Source organism: Amborella trichopoda, chromosome 10 (genome assembly GCF_054954075.1).
Source record: "Amborella trichopoda isolate Santa Cruz 75 chromosome 10, AtrichopodaSantaCruz75HAP2 v2.0, whole genome shotgun sequence".
NCBI lineage: Eukaryota > Viridiplantae > Streptophyta > Magnoliopsida > Amborellales > Amborellaceae > Amborella > Amborella trichopoda.
In genome coordinates, this window is record NC_142345.1 from 2,646,633 (window position 1) to 2,671,746 (window position 25,114).

A 25,114-nucleotide genomic window follows, 5' to 3' on the forward strand; every position below is an offset into this window, starting at 1 on the left:
ATTGTGGGGTGCACTCTAATGGATGTGAACGTGCATTCATGCCCGCATGTTAATTGTGCCAAGCTGGGCATGTGTAGATTAAAGGACACAACTGTGTTGATGCATTTGACATTTTTCTCTCAATTATTTTATGGTCCCATCTTAGCCAAGATGGTTGGCTTTTAAATAATGGAAGAAATCATTGGCTCCACCAAAAATGGGGTATCCCCTTCGTGATCTGTTAAATTGCATATACTCTTAATAAGGGAAAGGTTTAAGATAAAGAACCAACTGATCACTGCCCTTGTATTTTGTCAAGAAAACCAAAACTTTACAATAGACATGCAAACAAATACCATAAATGACTCTTCCCCACAAATCACACATAAATTGTGTCACAAAGACAAGTGAGGATTTACAATCTTAATTTTTTTGTTGGGATTATATACCATGACTATTCGTCCATTTATTTAGATGGATTTTATTATCAGATTGTATACTACGATACGGTTTATCTTTTTTTCATAAAGATCAAAATTACTACTAGCCATTAGATGTCAAATTGGATAGCATGGAGTGTCACAAAGTTAGAAGATTATTATTATTATTATTATTTCCAACTTTGAGTCTAGTTAATAATACACTCGCAAGTTATTACTACCCCATTTGAAATATGACCGATAAAAATGATTGTGACCTGTTAAGATAAATAGTCTCTTTGTATATTTTCATTTATTTATACTGGTGGATTGCCATTCATATCAGATTTAGATGGTTTTCAATTCCAATAAACCAGACGGCTGATCCGGACAACGCGGTGGGAAACGTTCGAAGGAATCCAAGCATTGACATTGTGTCCTTTTCGAATCCCCTCCAGTGCACGAACAAGTTTTACACCAGTAAGGGCAGCATTCCCACATATCAGCACAAAAGCAGAGTGGAGGACTTGACAGATTGCACCAAGATGAACGGCAGCATGTGCATGTGACACCTGCAAGAAGAGAACATATGGAGAATGAGAAATAGGTATAAAACTAAGAGATTGTATACAATGAAACCATTTACTTTTGGTACAAGGAGGTTACAATTATTTATAACCATCCGATGTGAAATCTGATAGCTTGAGTGGGCCACAAAGTTTGAAAAAAGTTATTTTGAACTTTGACCTTGGCAAATAAAATAAATGCAGCCAACAAATTTCACATCCAATAATCAAGATTAATTGTGACCATCTTGTACTAACGGTAAATGGTCTCATTATATACTTTTCCTAAAAGAGGGAATAGAGAGCTAAAAGAAATACACTTGGAATCAAAATGTTTCTTTAAACGAGGACCAGAATGGAGGATCGAAGAACATCCAAAGAGAGAGGACCGGATTTATTTTAAGCGAAAGGTCTTCTTCACATGGTACACTAAAGATGAGATGAAGATTCAAAGGGAAAGAGGACCTATTTAGTTTTAAGCACTAAGCCTTCTTCATCAGATGAAACAATAAGAACTTAGAATGAGGTTGAGGTCGTGGTGGTAGCACTACTTGAACCTCAGTTACCGGTCTAGGTTATCATTCCCACTAACGCATTCGAAAACCGCTAAATTATTTGTAAAAATGGGTAGGGGCCTATATTCCCCACTGATCTACCCAAAAAAAAAAAGAAGTAAGAACTAGTGTTGGAAAACACGACACGCTGAACATAGCCATGGGCCGAGTCCGAGTAGCGAAGTAACTCGTGCCGAGTTCCGATTTACTTGGCCCAAAAAATAAAATAAATAAATAAATAATATAAAAATATATTTCAAGTTAAAAATAGATGTTGAAAAAATGATGGTGGTATTTTAAAAATAATGAAAAAAACAAGAAAAAAAATATAAAAAAAGGAATTCATAGCCAGAAGATTTTTCAATCTTAGCCATAATGATAGAAAATATAAAATAAAAAAAATTAAATAATTTTTTATATATATTTAGTTATTTTGTTTTCCAACTAATCAGGATATTCAGCCCCGCTAGGGGTTCCAAGCCCGAGTTACTCAGGCGCGTTCAGGTTGGCTTGCCCGAGTAGTTGAACACTGTAAGAACTATTCATGTCTCCTTCGGCTTTCGCACAGTGATAGACATATTAATTTGAGTCAGGCAGTTCAACCGTTTCAACCTTCAAGTTAGTCCTGAAAGGCCCATGCAGGCTACAAAGCCTTAACATTTTTCCTTTTTTTTATCTCAATATGTTTCGTCGGTGTATGGTACAATTCCCCAACAAACTAATATCATGAAAAGCATGGTGGGATTCAAACAATGTTTTTTTCTTGTTCAAAAATTTTTTTTTTTTCCCTTAATGGTAGGGTGGGAGACCATATTTAGCAGAATAAATCAAACTTGAGCCATGTTGCTACAATCATCAATGAGTAGCTAATCAAGCCCAACCCTAATTATTAGTCAGGCCATTTTATTGACAATTGCAACACTAAATCATGTTTAAATCCCACAAATGTCTTACCAAAAAAACAACTAATCCATTCAAACTGAAACATTTTTAACCCTATTTTTGAGACAGTTAACAAAAGTTCGGCCCTAACACGAATTCACCAGGGTGCCGAGCTTGAGTCAGACTGTAGAATTTTGAATAAGATGAAAACTTGTGAAAAACCGAGAGACCCAAGCAATTCCAGGGTTTTTGCTATAGAATCTGTTCTGTCTAAGGCGAGTACTAAATTACTCAAGTGATTTCTAAAAACTGATTTGAAATACTAGGGGTTCTCATTTGCCAGAGGGTTTTTCTCATTATTTTCTATGTTCCTTTTCGCAAAGTAGATTTTCTTTCCTTTCTTTTTTTCTGGTGATGTAAAATACCTGGACCGGCCTCGGATTCCATGCCCGTCACCCCACATTCACAAACAGCTATCAACACAATCAACGTGAGAACCACTCGAAAAGCCTCCATCCTTTCCTTTCACAGTAATGCCATTCATTTTCTCTTTATTATTTTTGTCTCGGGTAGGTGATTTCGAAAGAGAAATTACATGGCAGAGTAAGAGAGAGAGACAGAGCTTAGATGGCACAAAACGTACATTTCAGTGGTCCATATTAATGGCTTGTGGTTGTGTATGCATAGAATGGGAACACAAGACCATGTACAGTTAGCATTTTTCTATCCATTATTTTGGTCTCATTCATGTCAATCAATACCATGTGGGTCTCATAACATGATTGTCCCTGGCGTTTCTTATCCACCCGAAAGATTATACAAAGGAAGTGTATATGCTGAAGGGAAAGGTTTCTATACTTCCTCAATAAAGGATAATACAAAGGTTTGGCAAAAAAAAAAAAAAGAAAAATAGTGTCGGAAAATAAAATAACAAAAACATAAACATTTACGTAGCTCGACAAGTTGCCTATGTCTACGGGGCAGTAAGTGACATTTACTCAACCACTGTAGAAGACAACACCACCACAGACTGTAACTTTAATAACCAACTAACTGCACTACCTCCCGAAGAAAAAACATATTCGGTAGTAGACATTCTTTTATCCAAGTCACTTGTAAAGTCGGCATCGACAGAACCAGTGACTTTCAAATTTATTCCACTATACCAAATACTAGCATCGCAAGTTCCCTTCAAATACCGAAGGATCCATTTCACAGTGGTCCAATGATCATGGCTAGGATTTTCCATATAACTGATCACAACTCCCATTGCTTGTACTATATCAGGTCTGGTGCTAACCATAACAAACACAAAGCTCCCTACTGCAGAAGAATATGGTACTCAAGACATCTAGGTCTTCCCTGCTTTGATGCTGGGATATTAATTCGAAGACAACCCACCATCCGGGAAGAGATCATCTCTACTTTATAGCTAAATCACTGTTCAGGAAGAGACCATCTCGATTCCATAGCTAAACCACTGTCCAAGAGGAGAACAATCAAAACTTTCTCTCTCTAAATAGGGAAATCACCCAAAATCTTCAAGGGAACGAGTCCTCTACAAGAAACCAGCATCTCAATCTACAGGAGACACATCAGTTGTGTTTCTCTCCATAAAAAGCTCTCTCTTCTCTAAGGGAGGCCAGTCGATGTTGAGGAGGCTCTGCCTCTTTCTTTAAAGGAAGCTACCTTTCTCATATGATGACCCAAATAGGGCACACAAATTCTCTGCTCTTTCATCATATTTATATAAGGTTAAGAGTTCACACCAAATAGGAAACTTCATATAGATATGGAAAATATCTCAATAGCCAAGAGATATATCCAAAGTCCTAATCCTTTTGGAAATCTATTTCCTTTAGGAAACTTATTAATATCAATCTCTATCCCACATAATATGGGATTTCCTTATGTAGGTGATTTTGGATAATCACCTTATCCAACAATCTCCACCTTGATATCAAAATCGCCTAATCACCATGCCAACTTCAAATGGATAGCTTTAAGAATTCATCTTCTTTTGCCAAATAAATTCTTTCACCAGTCTTGCTGGAAAGATTGTGCTTGCTATCATATGTCTCTACCATAATTAAAATGCTCGCATACTTTGCCATGTGTTTTTCTACAACCGAATGCATAAACACTAGCCTTGTACTGAACCATACGCTCTGATAGCACTCGTTGACGATAAAAACCAATGTTTGACAAAAATAAGAAAAAAAAAATAGTGCAAAAAAATAAAAGAACTGAAACACAAAGATTTACATGGTTCGGTAAGTTGTCTACGTCCATGGAACAACAAAATTCTCTTCCACCAATCAGAAAAACACTATGTATGCATGGAGAATACAAGGGATTATAAGTTCTCTCTCAAACCCTAAAACATGGTCTTTCTCTCTCATTAACTCCCACCCAAGGACTAAAGAACTATCCCTCTTCTTTCTGGATTTTTCCTTGCATACATTTCATGTGTATTCTTTCTCTTTTCAAGACAACTTATATAAAAAGGAACCCAAAGTCCATCACGGGAGCCTCTATGTCATTCCTACATTCTAGGTTGGGAAAATGTCTCTCATTCCCAATAGAAGTCACGTGATGCCATTCCTTATTGTAATTAGATCTCCTATATCTATGGTTTCCATTGTATTGTACATCTCATGAATTACCTCCCATAGAAGATTATGTTTGATCCCATTAATGTAGGAATACAAGATCAATTAGATCTCATTCACCGTTAGAAGTACAAGGTTTTAGAATTTTTTCATTCGGATCATGAAAATCACATGTTGTTTCTTTGGGGGGTGCTACACATTTTGTCACTTTTATTTATGATTTTTCAAAAAAAAGTGTGGACTTATATGCTAAAAAAGAAATCAGATGCCTTCTTTGTTTCCAAAAATTTAAGGCCTTGGTAGAAAATCAGAGAAGCAAGAGCATCAAGTGTCTAAAAATTGATAATGGGGAGCATTTTGTTCTGGTGAGTTTAATAATATTTATAATGAACATAGTATTGTTATGCAGTTGATAGTTCCTATAACCCCTTAGCAAATGGTATTGTTGAGAGAATGAATTGCTCCGACCAAAGTTTGGCAAAAAAAAAGGAAAGAAAAATAGTGCAAAAAATAAAAGAAAGAAAACACAAATATTTACGTGGTTCGGCAAATTGCCTACGTCCATGGGGCAGCAAAGTACTCTTCTACTAATCAGAAAAACACAATGCAAGTATGGAGAATACAAGTGATTACATGCTCTTGGACAATTTCATGTTCTTGGTCCTGACTACCATCTCACTAATTCTCATGGGTGCATTCCACCTCAACAGCTTTAGCATCTGGTTCATCTTTATTTTTCTGCATAGAATTTTCATTGAAAATAATATCTCGGCTAACTATAACCTTGTGGTCGGGAGGATCCCACAATATGTACCCCTTTTTACCATCAACATAGCTATGTAAAACACAAATTCTTGGATTTTTCACCCAACTTCTTGGAATCAAAGAATATGCATCATAGCCAAAAACATGAATGAAAGAATAATCAACAGGTTTATCTTTCCAAACCTCTTTTAGTGTCTTGTAGTCAATAGCATAACTAGGAGACCTATTGATTAGGAAACAAGCAGTACGAACAACACTGCTCTAACCTAGCAGCACTAAACATACACCTAACACGTTCCATAATGGTCATATTCATCCTCTCGGAAACACCATTTTGCTGAGGTGTTCAAAGAACACTCAACTACCTAGCAATACGAGGCTCACTACAAAAATAATCAACTTCTCCATAACTTCTCCCTCATTATCAGTTCTTAGACATTTGATGCTCATGCTTTTTTGATTTTCTACCATTGACTTAAAGTTTAAGAAACAACTAAATGCATCTGATTTCTTTTTCAGCATATAAACCCACTCTTTTATTAAAAAATCATAAATAACAGTGACAAAATATGCAGTACCCCCTATAGAAATAATAGGTGATTCCCATGTGTCTGAATGAATCAATTCAAAAAAATTCATACTTCTAGCGGTGGATAAAGCAAATCACAATTTGTTCTGCTTTCCAAACAAGCATGACTCATAAAAATCTAAATTAAAAGATTTTAAACTAGGGATAAGGTTTTTATCAAGAAGTACCTTGAGTATGCGCTCACTCATATGACCCAAAAGTACGTGTCACATCATGATAGACTACACCTTTGCAATATCGGTCTCTCCCAAAATTGTTTCACAAACAAGCCTGTGCAAATTGCTTGCTTACTCTCCTTTCGCAACTACTAGTGCTCATTTTGAAATTTTCAGACATCCTTTTTTACCTGTAAACTTAAAACTTTGCTCATCTAATTTCTCAAGGACAAGAGACTTCTTTTAAGACTCGGAACATGTCTGATATCTGGGATGGTGCAGATGTCTCCATTGAACATCTTGATTCTTACATCTCCAACTCCCACTATTTTACATGAGTCATTATTTCCCATGCAAACAGTAACTTCATTATATAGTTGGTACCTATAGAACCAATCCCTATGTGGAGTCATGTGAAGTGATGTACTTGAATCAAGTAGCAAATACTACAAAACTTTCTCCCTATCCACTGACAAAACTTCTCCATCTTCAGAAAAGTCAACATATTCTAAACGAAAATATGGGTATGGTGATTTGACTCACCAAACCCAACAATATCCACCTTGATAGCAAAATTACCATAATTGCCTTGGCAGCCTTTATTCTTAATTTTTTTCACTTGCCTACATTGTGGAATTTTCATAAACACTTTGCTTACATATTTCACCACCTCAAACCATCGATCCATCAAACTTTGTCATTCATATTTTCCTTATTGCAAAGCTTAGTCTTGTACACACCTTGTGTTGTGATACCAATTATAAAGTTCTTGGGAACCCTTAGCTTACGGAATCGGGAATCCCAAATACCGGAATCCCACCTAAGATCATATACATGATTGGCTAAACGTGAAGTAGATGAATATAATTATAAATTGAGTACGAAAAATAAATAAAACATAAAAAACACATCACCAAAACATACGATTTATGCGGTTCACACCTTAGGGCTATATCCATGACTTCGGCAAGTATAAATCTACTAGCACAATGAAGATTCCAATTTTGGGTTATAAGAGATAATACCTCTCTATAAACATGGGTAAAAAACCTTTACTGATCTTCCCTTCTAAACCCACTCTCTCAACCAAACAATACCGCTGATTAACATGTTTCCCACTGCTATACCGCTATCGGAAAGAGCCCTTGAGAGCAACTGAAAGACTCTCTCTCCAGAAGTGGAAACTTAACTAACCCAAAATCTCAAAGGAATACCTCATCTTGGAGGTTATGTCTCTCTCTCTTGGAGACACATCCAATTCTTGGAGATCTCTTCCCATAACCCCCAAAAGGTGACCCTCAAAAGGATGGGAAGAAGAAAATGAGTGTGGTGATTTAGCTATCACCAAACCTAACAAACAAAAGGTTTTTTTAGTATTTTTGGTTTTTTTTAAACCAATAGGCCATCTCAAACCCCCTTGTTGATCAATCCAGCTACAATCGAACCCTTTTAGCACCAAAAATCAGTATGTTGATAAAAACATACATTTGGGCGAGATTTTTCATAAAAATCTCTCATCGTTTTTAAGCACTTCTCGCAATGCCTCTTTAATTTCTGAACTAATTCATCTAAAATTTTATTCAGAATATAGGTCCTGGAGCTGACTAATAGAGCCATATAATAATTTTTTGCGTCAAAACCAAAATTAAGAGTCCAAGATCACAAATTCTAAGGGATTTTCTAACCAAAAATTGAAAATCTCTCTCTCATTGTTTAGCCCAGCTTCATTCTCATTTGTCACCAGTTTTCTATGACATTGATCTACGAAGCCCTAAGTTTATACCCTTTATGGACTGTATTATAAGCTTATCAACGACTTTAACAATAGAGAAGCAATAGTCGAGCAGCAGGGCTAGTGCAGCCACGAGAAGAGATTTTGGTATCGAACAAGCCAGTTTCAAGATCGTGGTGCTAGGCCTGAAGATGCACCATCTGAGGGTCGCAGGGATGCCACTGCAACACCTATTAATGACGTAAATATTGTTGGTCCAAGTGCTAGAGTTCAGGGCAGCAGCTCAACTCTCCATTGTTTCAAATGTGGGGATGCGGGTCACAAGGTAGGAGATTATAGGAAACCGAATAGTTGTCTAGATAAGAACAAGCAACTCATAATTGTGGATGAGAACCTAAATGATATTGATGGGTGTGATGATGACACAATTTACGATAATGAGCCAAAAGAGGAAGGTCTTGTCTATGGGTTGGAGAGTCCGTAGTTATTCGAAAGAGGCTACTACCGCTCAAGCAAGAAAATCAAGAGGATTGATTGAGGACCAATATTTTTCACATTTGTACCATTGGAGCAAAGGTGTACAAACTTATTATTGATGGTGGGAATTGTTACAATGTAATCTCACAAAATGCGGTCACAAAGCTTAAGCTCGACATAGAAAAGTATACCCAACCATACAAGCTCATTTGGTTCAAGAAGGGCAAAATGAGGTACGAGTTAACTTAACAACTCAAAATCTATCTTTCTAAAATTAATCATTTGATGGCTTTTAGGTGAATCCAAAAATTTCATGTTAAAAAGAAAAAAGGAAAAAAAAAAAAAAAAGAAGCTCCTAAATAGCAATTTTACTTGAGAGAGTAAATGGACAGTATACTCCGACAAGGGCATAACATATGCCCAAAAATAAATAACGTTATTTTTCATATCACACCTAAGTGCTTAGAAATTTGTAGTCTTTATCATTGTTCATTTTCTTTTATTTCTTTTTTGGAATCACCCGTCCACTGATACTAACACGATTTCTTGAATTCCATAGTTCATCAAGGAGCAATTTTCTCAAGGTTGTAAATTTATTGCACTCCATCGGGCGTACACTTTATGCGCTTGCCCTTTAAAAGATAAACAAGGAGCCCGGCCGAAAATGGGCCACTCAACTGTTTTTTCAATTGGTATATTAAATGGTGGACCCGGTTTCTATACCGCCAAGCCCGTATATGTAGAAATGTGGGCTTCTTAATAAAGATATTACGAGATGAGTTTTAGGACTTAATATTTGAGGACATGTAATCTGCAACATGGAGATTATGAATATGAAAAAAAAAAAAAAAATTTAACAATTAGAAATAACAATTTAAAAAAAAAAAACATTTGGACCTAAATGGATCACATCCATCTTTGAGATGTATGCTTTGCACTTTCTGGACCAAATATGTAGAAATGCATTCATCTTAAAGATGGATGCTTTATACTTTTTGAACTGCATTTCTACATGCATCCATCTTAAAGATGGACGCTTTACACTCTTTGGACCGCATATGTAGAAATGCAGTCCAAAAATAATGTTCCTTAAATGGTGGACCACCAAAATGTAAGTTTATGCCCGCATGTCATGGTGAATAATAATGTATGGATAGAATGGGGACCACAACGTTCTGTACAATTAACATTTTCCTCTTAATTATTTTGGTCATATGCAAATCAGTTATAATGATGTGGGTCTTACAACATGATTGGCCATTAAATTGGGCAAGCGAAGACTAGTACTACCAATAGGACTTATCCATCTGCTTTATGCAAGCAGGTTTACAAATAAAAGACCGGATTGTATAATACGAGGTTATTTATCTTTTTGACAAGTAGGTTAAAATTACTTCTAGATGTCAAATTGGAATGCTTAAGATGCTTCATAAAGTTTGACATTTTTTTTTTTAACTTTCGAAAACTTAGATTTATCATACTGGGTGTTCACCGTAACAAGAGATGATCAAGATGGGCTCGGTTTCCAATAGAGCCGAGCCCAGACGAATGTGGCTCACTCAATTGTTTGACTTTCTAACTTGTATATTAAATCGTGGACCACCAAATGTGTGTTTATGCTTGTTGTAATTGTGTATGCATGGATTGGGTACAAGTAAAATTTTCCTCTTAATTATTTTGGTCATATGTAAGTCAATAATTATGATGTACGTCTTCCAGCATGGCTGGCCATTGAACTGGGGAAGTGAAGACTTGCTCTACCAAGGCATGATGGTGTTCTATGAGGCTATTTATCTCTCTTACAAGGAGAGTAAAAGCATTTCTAGCCATTGGATGTTAAAATGGATGGTGTGGGATAACTCAAAAAGTTTGAGAAAAAAAAAATTGAACTTTTAGTCTAGTCAATGGCATATGCTCCAAGCTTCCTGAGTGAAATCCAAAAGATAAGAGTGATTGTGGCCTCCTTGTAGCAAAAGTAAATGCTCTCTTTTTATATTTTTCCTTAACGAAAAAAACCGTGTGGTTGTTAGATTTGGTGCTATCCAAAATCACCCACATAAAGAAATCTCATATTATTTGGGATTGGGATTGAGATTGATATTGATAAGTTTCTTAAAAGAAATAGAAATCCAAAATGATTATGATATCTCTTGGTTTTTGAGATATATGTAATATTTATAAGAAGTTTCCTATTTAGTGTGGATACCTAACCTTACATATATGGAATGAAAGAGGAAAGATATGTGTGCCTATTAAGATCACTATATTGGAAAAGTGGGCTTCTTTTAGAGGTAGAGGGGGGCAAAATCCTCATGTGCATGAAATGCAAGGTCTCCTCTTAGAGAGAAAAGAGCTTCTTAGAGAGTGAAACTTTGCGATGATGCCTCTTGTAGACTCTTGAAGATTGAAGGGCTAGTTTCATGTATAGAAGTGGTTACTATTAAGATTTTGAGTGATTTCCCCATTTAGTAATCGAAAGTGTCGGTTTTTCTCAAAGTTCTCTTCCTAGATAGTGGTTTAGTTGTGGAATAAATATGAGAGATCGGTAGTGTCATTTGGGAGAGCAGGTGTAAACTAATTATGCTCGACTTGATTTTGTCGTGGGTTAGAGAAGTAACTCTAGGTTAACTTTCATTAGCATAATGGATTTCAGTTTGCCGTGCCCATAGATGTAGCCCTTATGGGATAAAAAACATAAAATCTGTGTGTTCTTGAATATCTATGTTTCGTACTTTGTTTCTCATACTTTATTCAACCCATCAGGTTTAGAGCTTCTGCGCACAATAAGTTGGTATCAGAGCTCAGATTGAGGTTGTTTATAGGGTGGTAAAGGTTTTGAATGTAAAGTTCAAGTTAAAGAAAATGATGGCAAATATTATTCTTCAGTAAAAATGATGAAAGAATTTATTAGACAAAAGATGATGAATTCGTAAAACTATCCGTTGGATGTTAGCAGGGTAAAAAGATGATTTTGTTATCAAGGTGGAAATTATTGGATCTGGTGTTATCCAAAATCACCGACATAAGAAAATCCCATATTATGTAGAATTGAAATTGATATTGATAAGTTTCTTAGAAAAAATGGAAATGCAAAAAGATTAATATTCTTCGATATATTCTCTTGGTTTTTGAGATATATGTAACATCTATAGAAAATCTAAGATTCTTATAAACCTATATAAAATATAGAAGATAGACTATTTTTGGGGCTGCAAACCTAATGTTTTAGATCCATGAGTTTGGAAGTCCAATATTTGTATCTCTAGAGTTTCAAATCTTCAATCCACCTCCAATATGGCCTTATGTCAGTGCCTGAGTAATGGCCATCCCACAACCTTATTCCTTCAATACCCAAACTTAGTAGGGTACTAGGCGCGTTCCTGCCAAGTCCATGGCGAGTCATCCGGTAACCAATTTTGAAGTGGAAAAACAGCAAGCAAATGGAATTTTTTTTATTATTATTTTATTATTTTTATTTTTATTTATTTATTTAATTTTTTTGGGTTCAATAGTCAATTTCTTACCCCCAATTTGAGCAAAAGTTTCATTTGGGAGATTTTTTATTTAAAAATCTCATTGTTTTTTATCCCTAAAATCAAATCCATTTTTCACAATATATCACTAGTCAATTAAATCATCTGAAATTTTATTTAAAATGTTGGTATTGGAGCTCAATTGGGGCGTGTTTGTTTGACTTAATTTGTTAAAAGTTCTGCATTTGACGTGCAATAATTTTTATTTCTTTATGAGAGATATCTTCCAACAACTTTTCTACTTTTTTGTTAAAATATGAAAGTTAAAGTTCTTAGGGGTAGGGACTTAATCTTTCATAATGTTTTTGTCATTATTCAATCTTCACTATTAACTATTTACAACTTAATATATTATACAATATTTTGTTTATTTATTGAATAATATATTTAATATATAATATTAATAAATAAATAATAATTTATATAAATACTAAAATATATTATACTATATATTAGATAATATCAGCATAATATAAAAGAAAAATATACAATGAGGCCAATTATCTTTGGTACAAAGTAGTCACAATTGATCTTGACCATTGAATGTGAAATTAGATGTTTATATTTATTCCATTGAGCAAGCTCAAGCTTCAAAAGAAATTTTATCAAACTTTGTGACATACTCAAGATATCAAATTCCATATCGGATGGTTATAAGTACTTGTGACCTCCTTGTATTAAAGGTAAATGGTCTCATTGTATACAATCCCTAATAAATATAATATTAATATTATTAATATCATATAATATAATATTATTATAACATAATATTATATAATATCTTATTTTATAGTATTATATTATATAGTTATATTTATTTTATTCATGTAATTTGTATTTTATATAAATATACATATATATATTCTTTTATATTATATATAATATATATGGGAAAAGTTTGAAGAGAGCCTAGGCTCTAAACAATCAAATTAGAGCCTTCATCAAAAATTTCACTAGCAGAAGTTGTTTTGATGCTCAAATATCTTCAAATTAATCGTCTCGACCTCAAGATGCATGGACTTGAGAAAAGAAATAGATTTTAATTTTTGTAAATAGTGCATCCTGTAATGCAACTTTTTACCTTTTTATGAAGTTTTAACATTTATAATTAAAGATGAAAATATATTTTAAGGTTAGTAAAAAATTTCTAATATTGAAGCCACATTTCTTGACACTATTTGAAGGTAGGCTCAAATTTGATTGTTTAGAACCTCGGCTTTATACAAACCGCACCCTATATATATTTATGGAAAAAGCTTGGGTGAGCCCACTAGCCCACAGATTAGTATATATATATATATATATATATATATATATATATATATATATATATATATATATATATATATATATATATATCACGCTTGGGTGAGCCCATTTGATGCTCATGCTTTTTTTATTTTCTACCATTGACTTAAATTTTAAGAAACAACTAAACATATCTTATTTCTTTTTCAGCATATAAACCCACTCATTTCTTAAAAAAACATAAATAACAGTGACAAAATATACAGCACCCCCCCATATAAACAATAGGTGATTCCCATGTGTCAAAATGACTCAATTCCAAAAAATCCGTACTTCTAGCGATGGATAAAGCAAATCACAATTTGCTCTGCTTTTCATATGACCCAAAAGAGCTCTTGAGAGCAACCGAATGACTCTCTCTCCAGAAGTGGAAACTTAACTAACCCAAAATCTCAAAGGAATACCTCATCTTGGAGGTTATGTCTCTCTCTCTTGAAGACACATCCAATTCTTGGAGATCGCTTCCCATAACTCCCAAAGGGTGACCCTCAAAAGGATGGGTAGAAGAAAATGAGTGTGGTGATTTAGCTCCCACCAAACCTAACAAACATAAGGCTTTTTTTAGTATTTTTTGTTTTTTTTAAACCAATAGGCCATCTCAAACCGCCTTGTTGATCAATCCAGCTACAATTTAACCCTTTTAGCACCAAAAATCATTATTTTGATTAAAAGTTACATTTGGGCGAGATTTTTCATAAAAATCTCTCATCGTTTTTAAGCACTTCTCGCAATGCCGCCCTAATTTCTCAACTAATTCATTTACAATTTTATTCAGAATATAGGTCCTGGAGCTGGTTAATAAAGTCGTATAATAATTTTTTGCATCGAAAACCAAAATGAAGTGTCCAAGACAACAAATTCTAAGGGATTTTCTAACCCAAAATTGAAAATCTCTCTCTCATTGTTTAGCCAGCTGCATTCGAATTTGTCACCAGTTTCCTATGACATGGATCTATGATGCCCTAACATTTCACTCTAATCAAAACAAGCAGTCTCCTAAGATCTATTTTTGGTTCTTTGAGCCATGTTTTGGAAGTTTTATTCTCGAAGTGTTATATTATATTATATATTAGATAATATCAGCATAATATAAAAGAAAAATATACAATGAGACCAATTATCTTTGTAACAAGGTAGTCACAATTGATCTTGACCATTGAATGTGAAATTAGATGGCTATATTTATTCCATTGAGCAAGCTCAAGCTTCAAAAGAAATTTTGTCAAACTTTGTGACATACCCAAGCTATCAAATTCTATATCGGCTGGTTATAAGTACTTGTGGTAAAAGTAAATGGTCTCACTGTATGCAATCCCTAATATATATAATATTAGTACTATTAAAATCATATAATATAATTTTATTATAACATAATATTATGTAATATCTTATTTTATAGTATTATATTATATTATAAATTATATAGTTATATTTATTTTATTCATGTAATTTTTATTATATATTATAAATAATATATATGGGAAAAGTTTGCATAAAGCTTAGGCTCTAAACAATCAAATTAGAGCCTTCCTCAAAAATTTCATTAGCAGAAGTTGTTTTGATGCTCAAATATCTTCAAATTGATCGTCTCGACCTTAAGATGCATGGACTTAAGAAAAAAAATGGATTTTAATTTTTGGAAATAGCGCAAATTGTAATGCAATTTTTAACCTGATTTTGAAATTTTAACTTTTATAACTAAAAATGAAAATATATTTTAAGGTTGGTCAAAAATTTCTAATATTGAAACCGCATTTCTTGACACTATTTGAAGGTAGGCTCAAAGTTGATTGTTTAGTGCCTCGGCTCTATACACCGCACCATATATATATATATATATATATATATATATATATATGGAAAAGTCTTCTCAGTGCCTATAGGCGAAAATGAAGAGTGATTTCGCCTACCTTCATCACCGTCAAAAATTCATTGCACAGTGCCGATTGCCCGATAATGTTTCATCTGCAAATCAGAATAATTTGAAATTTTGAGCACATGTACATCTTAGTGATTCTCACCTAATAAAAATATAAAATAAAAAATTCACGAAAAATAAGTTGACCAAAATACCTTTGAAACATTTTGAGGGTATTTTTATCAATTTATTTCATGTAAAATATTTTTTTGATATTTTTCGTAGATTCATTTATTGTTTATGAACAAACATTCCAAATTTTAGGTCATTCTAATTTGTAGAAAACAAAAAACAAAAAATGAAACACTACCGGACAACCGTGACAATGCGATGAATTTTGACGGTGATGAAGGTAGGCAAAATCATTGTTCATTTTTGCCTATATGGACGATACTATAAAATTCCTATAGGATAAAATGAACAGTGATTTTTCTCTACCTTCATTATCGTCCAAAGTTCATCGCACGGTCACGATTGTCTGGTAGTGTTTTATTGTTCATTTTTTTTCTACAAATCAGCATGTTCTGAAATTTGGAGCATGCGTACATCTTAGTGAGAGAGAGAGAGAGAGAGAGAGAGAGAGAAATGACACTATGAGACCTGCTCACACCCATGCGGGTAGGACCCCAAAAAATCACCACTAAAGTTTGAATCTGAATCGATCTAACGATCACGGATGTTTAGCAGTGTTTGAATTTTAACTTAAGAATAGGAGGTGCGTAAGGATAATTAGGTGTGCATATTTAGTGCGTGAATTGATATTGATCAATTGGTTGGTTAGTTTAAGAGTGTAAATAGAATAAGATTAAATCTAAAGAGAATTTAGCTTTTCAACAATAGGAAAGCTTTGGATAAAACGTGACTTTCGATAAAACATTGCTATGAGGCAAACCATTTTAGTACGTAACATCAAGAGATAGGGATGAGAAAGAAAATAGGTTAAGAGAGAGAAAATAGGGAGGAGAGATAAAATATGAAGGTGTTTATATTCTTTTTAATCTATTTAAAGGGGGATATCCCTTCATTGTAAATCAGTAAATGAGTTAATAAAATGGTCTTGTGAAGAGATTTAGTCTGATGGAGAGATTGTTTTGGGGTGGATTCTCTTGCAGACTTTTAAGAGAGGGTATATTCTCTCACAATTTCTTGTTTTTATTGTTATTTTTTTTTGTGTTATTTTCTCCCTGCATCAATGGCCTTCGCCCCGTAAACAGCTATGAACACAAGTAGCATAAGAACCACTCTAAACCCACCCATCCTATTTCCTCACACACACAAATACAAAGAGAGAGAGAGAGTGATAGGATAGTAGAATTTGGATCTTTGTGTTGGAGGGTTGTGGTTTATACAGGGAAGGGAGGAAGCGGTTGGGTGGCTTTGACGTTGATTCATGCAAAGCATGTAGAATATGTGGATGTGGGAGTTTTGATCATTTCGACCTCGAGATCTGTGGATGTTAAGATATATATATATATATATATATATATATATATATATATATATATATATATATATATATATCTTAAAATCTATCTGTAGTTCACATCTACATTTACACATAAAACAAGTTATGTCATACAACATTATTAAAACATCTAAAAAATAAAAATAATTAAATTTTAATACTCCAAAAAATGTTACTTTGTGAATCTGAATTTTTTTAATCAAAATTTCTTATAGATCAATCCAATGTTGCATCGTAACAATATGGAAAAAAACAACAAAGTATTAGCTAATTATTAATTCAAAATATAATACCCTTATTGTGTGGTTATTGAAAAGAGTCATAATCATTCATAAAAAATACAAGCTTTCAAAACTAATAAAAGTCAATTGCTAACACATGATGAGGTACAATATAATTCATGCTATTAATGATAAAAGAGATGGACCATTAGAAATCTTATATGACACAAGGTAAAATTAGAATGGACAAGAGTAGTTGAAGAGAGATGAATATAAGTGGTTCATAGCTTGGAGAGGGACAAACCAATGGTCAACTGGCTTCGAGAGAGAGAAACCAGTGGTCTACGATTTGTAAAGTGAGGAATTAGATGAGGATGGAGAAACCTTAGAAAGTTTCGTAGTAGTTGAAATAAATTATATTTTTAGTTATAGAGACAATGACTTATGACAACCCTACTTTAACAAATAAAAATATATTTTATTTTTCAATTTTAATTCTAAACTACTTATTATGTTCTAAAATATTTGTTACTTTTAAAATAAAATATTATTCAATGAATATTGAAAGCTTCTAAAAAGAGAACTGTGGCTTTTTTAAAAAAAAGGTGTTTAAAAAATGGATACCGTAATAGACACTTAATAGAGTTGTTGTATGCATATCCAAGAGTGTCGATATGCCTGTTGACATCTTCAAAGTGTCGATCCATGATCAAACCCCAAGGTACGGGTGTCTATGTTCAATGTGCTATACTAAACTAAGAATTTACTGCTCCATCTGCATATAGAAAAGGCTGTCAAATAATGTTAACTTAAAATGTTCACTTGAATTCTAAAATGAAATTAAAGCCTGGAAGACAAATTACACGAGCCAAATTCACTTCAAATTGGGATTATTTATTATTTTATTTAGTGATAAATCACAAGATACTTTGCTAATTAAATACGACTGCAATTTTTTCAATAGAACACCTCAACTTAATCAATTAAATTGTCACCCAAGAAGATTACATCTGAGAAAAGAACGAGAAAAGTACGTAGTGGGCTCATTGCTTAGTGTACCATGTTTGTTACTCAACTTTTTCCCTCGTTTCTTTTCTTTTGCTTTTTTTTTACATTCTTCAAGTTCATCCAAATTTTGGTTCTTTTCATTTCTTTTTTTTTGTTTTCTTTTTTTTTTTTCCATTCTTCAAGTTTATCCAATTTTTTGTTCGTTCTCCATCTTCTCTCTGTGTTATTTCTCTAGCATCTCGGTTTGCTTTTTGCCTAGAGAACTCAAATGTTTCTCCCATCTTTTTTTTTTTTTCTTTTTCCTTTTTTTTTTCAAGAATTCAAATTTCACTGCATTTGTCCTTATGGGTGGATGGACTTAGTGCCTAATTTCGAATATGATCAAAGGGGTTTAAGTCATTTTGATACTTCCTAAAGACTCTCTCTCTCTCAAACCCTGAAAAAATATGTTTCCATGGTGCATGGAATAGTTTCCCAAGTAACTAATAATCTAACACCCGTGACCTCCAGAAAACAACTAATCCCTTCAAAAGAAAAATCATAACCATTTTTCGAAAAAGTGTTTAAAAAGTTGGACTAGGGTTCCAAGTTCCGACTAGTTATGCCTCTGAGCCCAGGACTCCTCAGTCCACACACAACTTCCACATGAGAGAGGAGAGCTTTATTAAGAGAAAAAATTATGAAAATTTGGGAGACTCACGTAATTTTTTAACTTGTCGATACCAAATAGTTTACATAAGGCTTGGATGATTATGAAGTGATTTTTTAACTTGGGGCAAGTCTTGATTCTTTAGACACTTCTGCAAAACGTGCAAATACTATTTTTCCTTTTGTCTTTGCATTGCAACTCACAAAGCATATATTTTTGTCTGTTTCAAGCGACAGAAAAGCGGCAAAATATACATTTATATAAGTCTTTTGGTTGGGTAGAAATTCTCTAGCAAGTTATCAACCCTCCATCCGCGGTAGAAGGTTTTGTGGGAACAATTTTATATTTCAGATATCAGGATACATTATTTATGAAAAAATAAAAAAAAATAAAAAATAAAATATAAGGGGGAACGTGTGGATAGGCAAGAAGATAACGGGACATCAAAGCATCTATAGAACGAGCAGAAATCGATCAAGAGAGAGACAGAGGGAGAATCGCATAACCAAGCACAAGGGGAAGATGGCCGGAAGGCCAGATTCACATAACCGTTGGGCCCAAATGCGATAGAAGAGTTAGATTGTCTATAGCCGGAATCTATTGAAGGGAGCACCTAGTCTCATCTCATTCTGTGTCTACGTCCGTGTCTCATCAGCGCTCATGCGCCAGGTGCAAGTCGAGCAAGAACGAGATACGAAGGGTTGCACTTCACCTCATAGCTTTCCAATGTATTTGGATGTGTTAATATTTTCTTTTTTTCTTTTTAAATTTAGTGGGGTATACACACCCCTACTTGGTTTTTAAATGGTTAGGTTTTCGAAGCTGTGAGTGGGATTCGAGAGCACGATGTACCACTAAGAGACGTGCATGCTAGCACCACAAATGGAACCATGGTGTGTTAAACGTGTTTCATTCGGGTCCGTTTTCACGTGATAGCGGCGTCTTTCCCCCTTTATTTATTTTGAGCACACATATTATGCTCCCATAGGGGCACGTTGTGTTATTTCTCCTTCGCCTAGAGATCTAAGAATTTTTTTGATTTGAAACTCTAAAAACAACCTAAGAATTACTAGATGATTACTTTAGAAGGAAAAAAAAAAACTTCACTTTGAGTTTTCTAACACTAAAACCTCAGTATTCAAAAAATTGGTCAGTCCATGTTCAATCTTGAGATATTATTTTATCACGTGCATAAAGAATGCAAATTAGAATATTTTTTAAATTTATTGAGGCTGGTATATGGATCAAAGAGGTGATATCCCCAAAATTGGCGGTCCTAAAGTTATCCCTAGATTGGGTTTTGCCTTAAGGGGTAAACAGACAATATACTCCTATAGGAGTATAAATCTTTTTACAATTACCTTTGTCAACGGTCATACGGTCCCCCGGAAAATGTGTTGGGCTCTACGGCGAGAATCGTTTGGGTTCGAGCCACTAAAGGGACCACAGTTTCCGATGGTGTTTTTTTGTTTTCATTTCACAAATTTAGAAATTTTTTACAAATTTAGAAAACAAAAAAATTAATAGCATGTCAAAATATATGTGGCTTTAAAAGTATTAAGAGCATGTATAAACTATGACTATAGTGATACTATATTCTAGTTGGAGTATGGCCCATGTAAGACTAGAGAGTATGCTTCCTACAGTCTGTTGACTCACCCACCTTTAGCCCTAATTATAAGGCACAACTATCAAAGCTTTGTAGGCTTAGCCTTTGTTGAGGCCAAAGAGATTTCGAGGGTTGATTAGCTAGGCAGATGCCGGTCTTTTGTGTGTTATTATTGGCTTGTGAGGGTTAGGGGCAAATCCTCAATATCATCAATACTCCTACAAATTTACAAAATAGTAATTTTTTTTGTACAAATATTGGAAATAATAAAATTAATAGCTTGTCTTATCCATGTTGGGATATGTGGCTTTAACGTCCTTGAGAGCATGTAAAGACAATGGCTATACTATAGTGACACTATACTCATGTAGAAATGTGGTCCATATGAGGGACATACTTTGTAGTGCCTTTTGACTCACCGGGCTGGGCAGTCTAAGCTTAAACATGGAGTCCAAAACTCTTTAGACTTGAGCATTAGGTACAATCACGTAGTTTGCTCTCTTCCTCTATACATGGAGACAATTGAAGCCGAATTAATTCAACAACAACTCTATGGGGCCTAATTTTCTTTTGTTACTCTAATGCAAATTTCATCTAGGAGCTTTTTGGCTCCAGGGACACCATTGTCATTGTCAGGATCATTTTGGTCATCATGGTATATTTATGATTGTTTCTTTGTTTTGATCACCACGGCGCTTTCGCCATCATCTCTTTGCTTTGACCCTAGGATGAGTTTGTAATTACGTCTTTGTTAGTTTTGTCATTTTGGGAGTTGTCAAGGCCTAAAATATTTTAGTTTAGAGATAGATAATTTATTGTGTGAAAGCTTCCATTTTTGGTGTAGAGAAAGATTATTTATTGTGTAAATTCATATGTTCGTAAAACCAGCCGATCTAACCGGTAACCACCCGGTTAGATTGAAACCGATCAGTTTTGGGCGATTTTGGTGATCAACCGATATTTTAAACTTTAGATACAATACTACTTCAAATTGATAATAGATGTATTAGAATTCAAATTCATTTCATCATTGATTCACCACGGGAATCGAATTTGAAACAAGTCCTTTATTAACCAATAAACCATATACTACTTAGTAGACAAAAAGAAGGGCCTATATTATACATAACTTAAGTTATTCTTCATTTTATTTTTAAAAAAAGAGTTGGTCAAGATTTTAATATTCTTTACCTTAAGGTAAAAAATAACTTTTTTTTTGTCAATGACACTTTTTTTATTTTCCCATCTTTTTCAGAAAATTTTAAAAATACCCCTAAGCACAAATCGATTCATTAAAATCCATATTTTTATTAATTTTCAACTTCATTTGAATGTGTTTTGTTTTAATCGCATTCTTCATATACTTTTCATATTTTAATAGATTTTTTTTTTGGTATCTTTTTCATTTTTTTAGCACATTTTATCATTCGAGATTTGTCCGGTTAGAACGGTTGAATCAACCAGTTTACCTGTTAGGTTGGTTAAATGGCTTCCGAGCCCATATTTAGTTAACCGTTCCGGTTCGATTTTGTGAACACTAGTATGAATGCTTCCATGAGTCCAACATTTAAAGAACATTTACAGATGTGTTGTTTCATTGCATGGAAAATTGGGTGCATGAAGGTTGCATGCAAGCAAGTTACAGTATGGGAAATGGGGCTAAGGGGTAATCCAGTCATTTATGTGCTTTGTTTGGGATATTTGGGTCATTTTTAAGCTCAAGCAAGTGGAAATTTATAAATGGACCATTACTGTAACAATTAGCCAGGTTTCTTGATAATTTGATAATGAAAAAGAACGCTTCCTTCTCCTCCTTGGTGTAGAGAGAAATAAAGGGAGTTCCCATCCTTGTGTAATGCGAGTACCATGAGTTAGAGGGCCATCTACTTGATGTACTAGCAAGAATTAGGGGTTGAAAACTGTTCTCTCTCTATTCTCTTGATCGAGATCAATTAAGACAGGTCGTCCTCCCACAATCAGCATGAGATCTATACTTTTGGTGCTGGTTTTGCACCAAACAGTTGGATATGTTATAAATGAGCTTGCCATGTTCAAGTTCAGGTCCTTACTTGGTTAGTTTGAATAATTATAAATCAATAAATTTTTGTGGAGTAATCTCAGACAATGTTTGCATAGCCAAATACACTCAATGCATCAAATTTCTTAGCTAATAAAAGTCATAAATTAGAAATTAAAAAAAATAGTTATTCTTCGGCCTCACGGCAAGGTATTTAACGCCCAAAAATGCTCATATATAGGAGTTAAGGTCCATTCATTTAGATAGGCCGTACAAAAAAACACCAAATCACACCCTAATAACCGATAATGGTTTTCATTATCGCTAACAGCATTTTATTAATACTGAAACCAAACAAACTTCTGATCTAGTTGAGAAAACGGGTAAAGCCCTGTCCTCCCCATATATCCATGGACAAACAGTGGCCAGAAGCCAAGTGAAGAGTCACATTTTTATTTATGCGGGTCATACACGATGATGACCCTTCCATTTATGTAAGTAGGTTTTAGATAATTAGTTGATGGACCTTCACTTCAAATTGAGCTGGCTTTCAAACCCTTTAACAGCAAAGCCTGAAGCCGGACAATTTGGTGGGGAATAGTTGTAGGTATCCTTGCATAGACATTTGTTGGAGTTGGAATCCCCTTCGGTGCAATCACAGTTTTTGCACCAGATGGGACAGCTGTACCACACGTCCGAGCAGCTACAAATTGGGGGACATGACAGCAAGCAGATGCCCTCATTGCAGCATGGGCTGCAAGTCCCTGCCATCACCACCACCACCACCACCCAAAAAATAAAAAGAAAAAAGGTTTAAGAAAATAAAGTGAGTGGAGTACTAAGAAATAAAAGAGCTATGCACCAAAGAAAGAGAGAGAATGAAGATTCAAAAGTTGAAGAGGGCTTGTTAGTTTTAAGGCTAAAGCCTTCATCACTAGCCAAAGCTAGTAATATATTATTTGGTAGCAGTCATTGTTTAGTCGATCGATGCCGAAACGGAATACCATTTCGTGGAAAATGCCATTCGATGGTGCACCGTTTGCATCATCTGTAAATGGGGTTGAGACCCCCTTATTCATAAATTATCAGGAACAATGGTAAAACACTGTAAAAACAATTTATCCATTGTTTGCCGGCTATAAATACTTTGTATTCCAGCACCAAAACTAAATTACCATATTTGAAAAATAAGAATCCCTATTTTCTGTTTTTCCTATCTCCCGAAGGAGAACTTTCTACCTGCTTATGAAAACTTACGAAAGTTGGGATTGGTTTCCATGCCCTTCGCCCCGTAATCAGAAACACCAATGAACACAAATAGAAGCATCACAACAACTCTAAACCCACCCATTCTGTTTCCTCACACACACACACAAGAAACAGGGTTTGCAACTTGTATTGGAGGGTTGGGCTTTTATAGAGGGAAGCGAGGGCGCGTTGGGTGCCTTTCCCTTTGTTTTTTTTTTTTTTTGCGCGAGGCATGTGGATATATGTGGAAATGTTGCTTTTGGAGTACATTTCCTTATCGTAAACGTGTGGATTTTCATGGTTAGGTTCAATGAATGCCAATGCCATTTATCTTTAATTATTGCTGTCCTATATTTTATATATATATATATATGGTAAGCTTTTTATGCTTACCACTAGCATCAATTTTAAATAATTAAAATACGACGCACTCGCGTCAATTTTAAATAATTAAAGTAAGATAAGCGCCAGTATTCAAAAGTAAGAGTGGCTTTGATTTGACACCTGGTTATAAAATTTGAAGCGTCTCAAAAACATACAAATCTTGTATAAATATTTCAAACGTAATGACACAGATATTTTTCTATATTAATGTGAATAAGATCTTAAAAGATCACTATTAAATTTGATGTAGATCTTCAGAAAAGTTATCACATGGGTGTTAGATTTAACTTTTTTCTAGATATATATTAAATTTGATAGTTATCATTTGGGGTCCTACTCACAAAAATGTAAGAAGGTCTCATAGGATCATTACTCATATTTCAAAATCATAAAAATGGCCGTCTTAAAATTTTTTTACAAGAACGTTAGTTTAAAAACTTGAATCTTTTTTTTTTCTTTTTTAATATAAATATATTTTCATGTGGGAATGATCCATTGGATGGTTTTCCAATATCAAAACAATTTTTCCATGTGAGTTTTAGTTGCATTTTAATTTTATAATATAAGGTTGATGTCTTATATAAATTTTTTTTCCATATAAAAAAAAGGGTCTCAAAGAACAATGCTCAATCAAAATGTTTATTTAAATTCTAAAATGAAAATAAGGACATGCAGACAAAATCGAATGGGAAAAATTCACTTCAAAATGAGACAATTTATTCATTTATTTAGAGATCAATCTTAGGGTGCCTATGGATAATTTGTTAAATACATATGATCGCAGTTTTTTCAATAAAATACCTGTATTTAATTTATTACATTTTTTCTTGGAAAAATAACATCTAAACAAAGAAAAGAAAAATAATATACGTAATGGATTTGCGGCCTAATTTACCATGCTTGACCACATGGGGGCCGGTGCGTAACCGTCAATGCGTTGATGTCACGTTGAGACTGATAAAAAATATTTAAAAATCACAAAGATGCCTTAAGATAATATTCAAATGTGATTTTAATGCCTATA

General features: G+C 34.0%; 1 long non-coding RNA gene across 1 annotated transcript; it reads right to left on the reverse strand.

Annotated features, from left to right (window-relative positions):
• Positions 1-679: 679 nt before the first annotated feature.
• On the reverse strand, positions 680-2,947 carry LOC105420172 (uncharacterized). The gene is made up of 2 exons (XR_016043114.1): positions 2,826-2,947; positions 680-970 (listed from the first exon to the last, which is right to left on the reverse strand). It is a non-coding gene; the product is annotated as an uncharacterized LOC105420172 (long non-coding RNA).
• Positions 2,948-25,114: the final 22,167 nt, after the last annotated feature.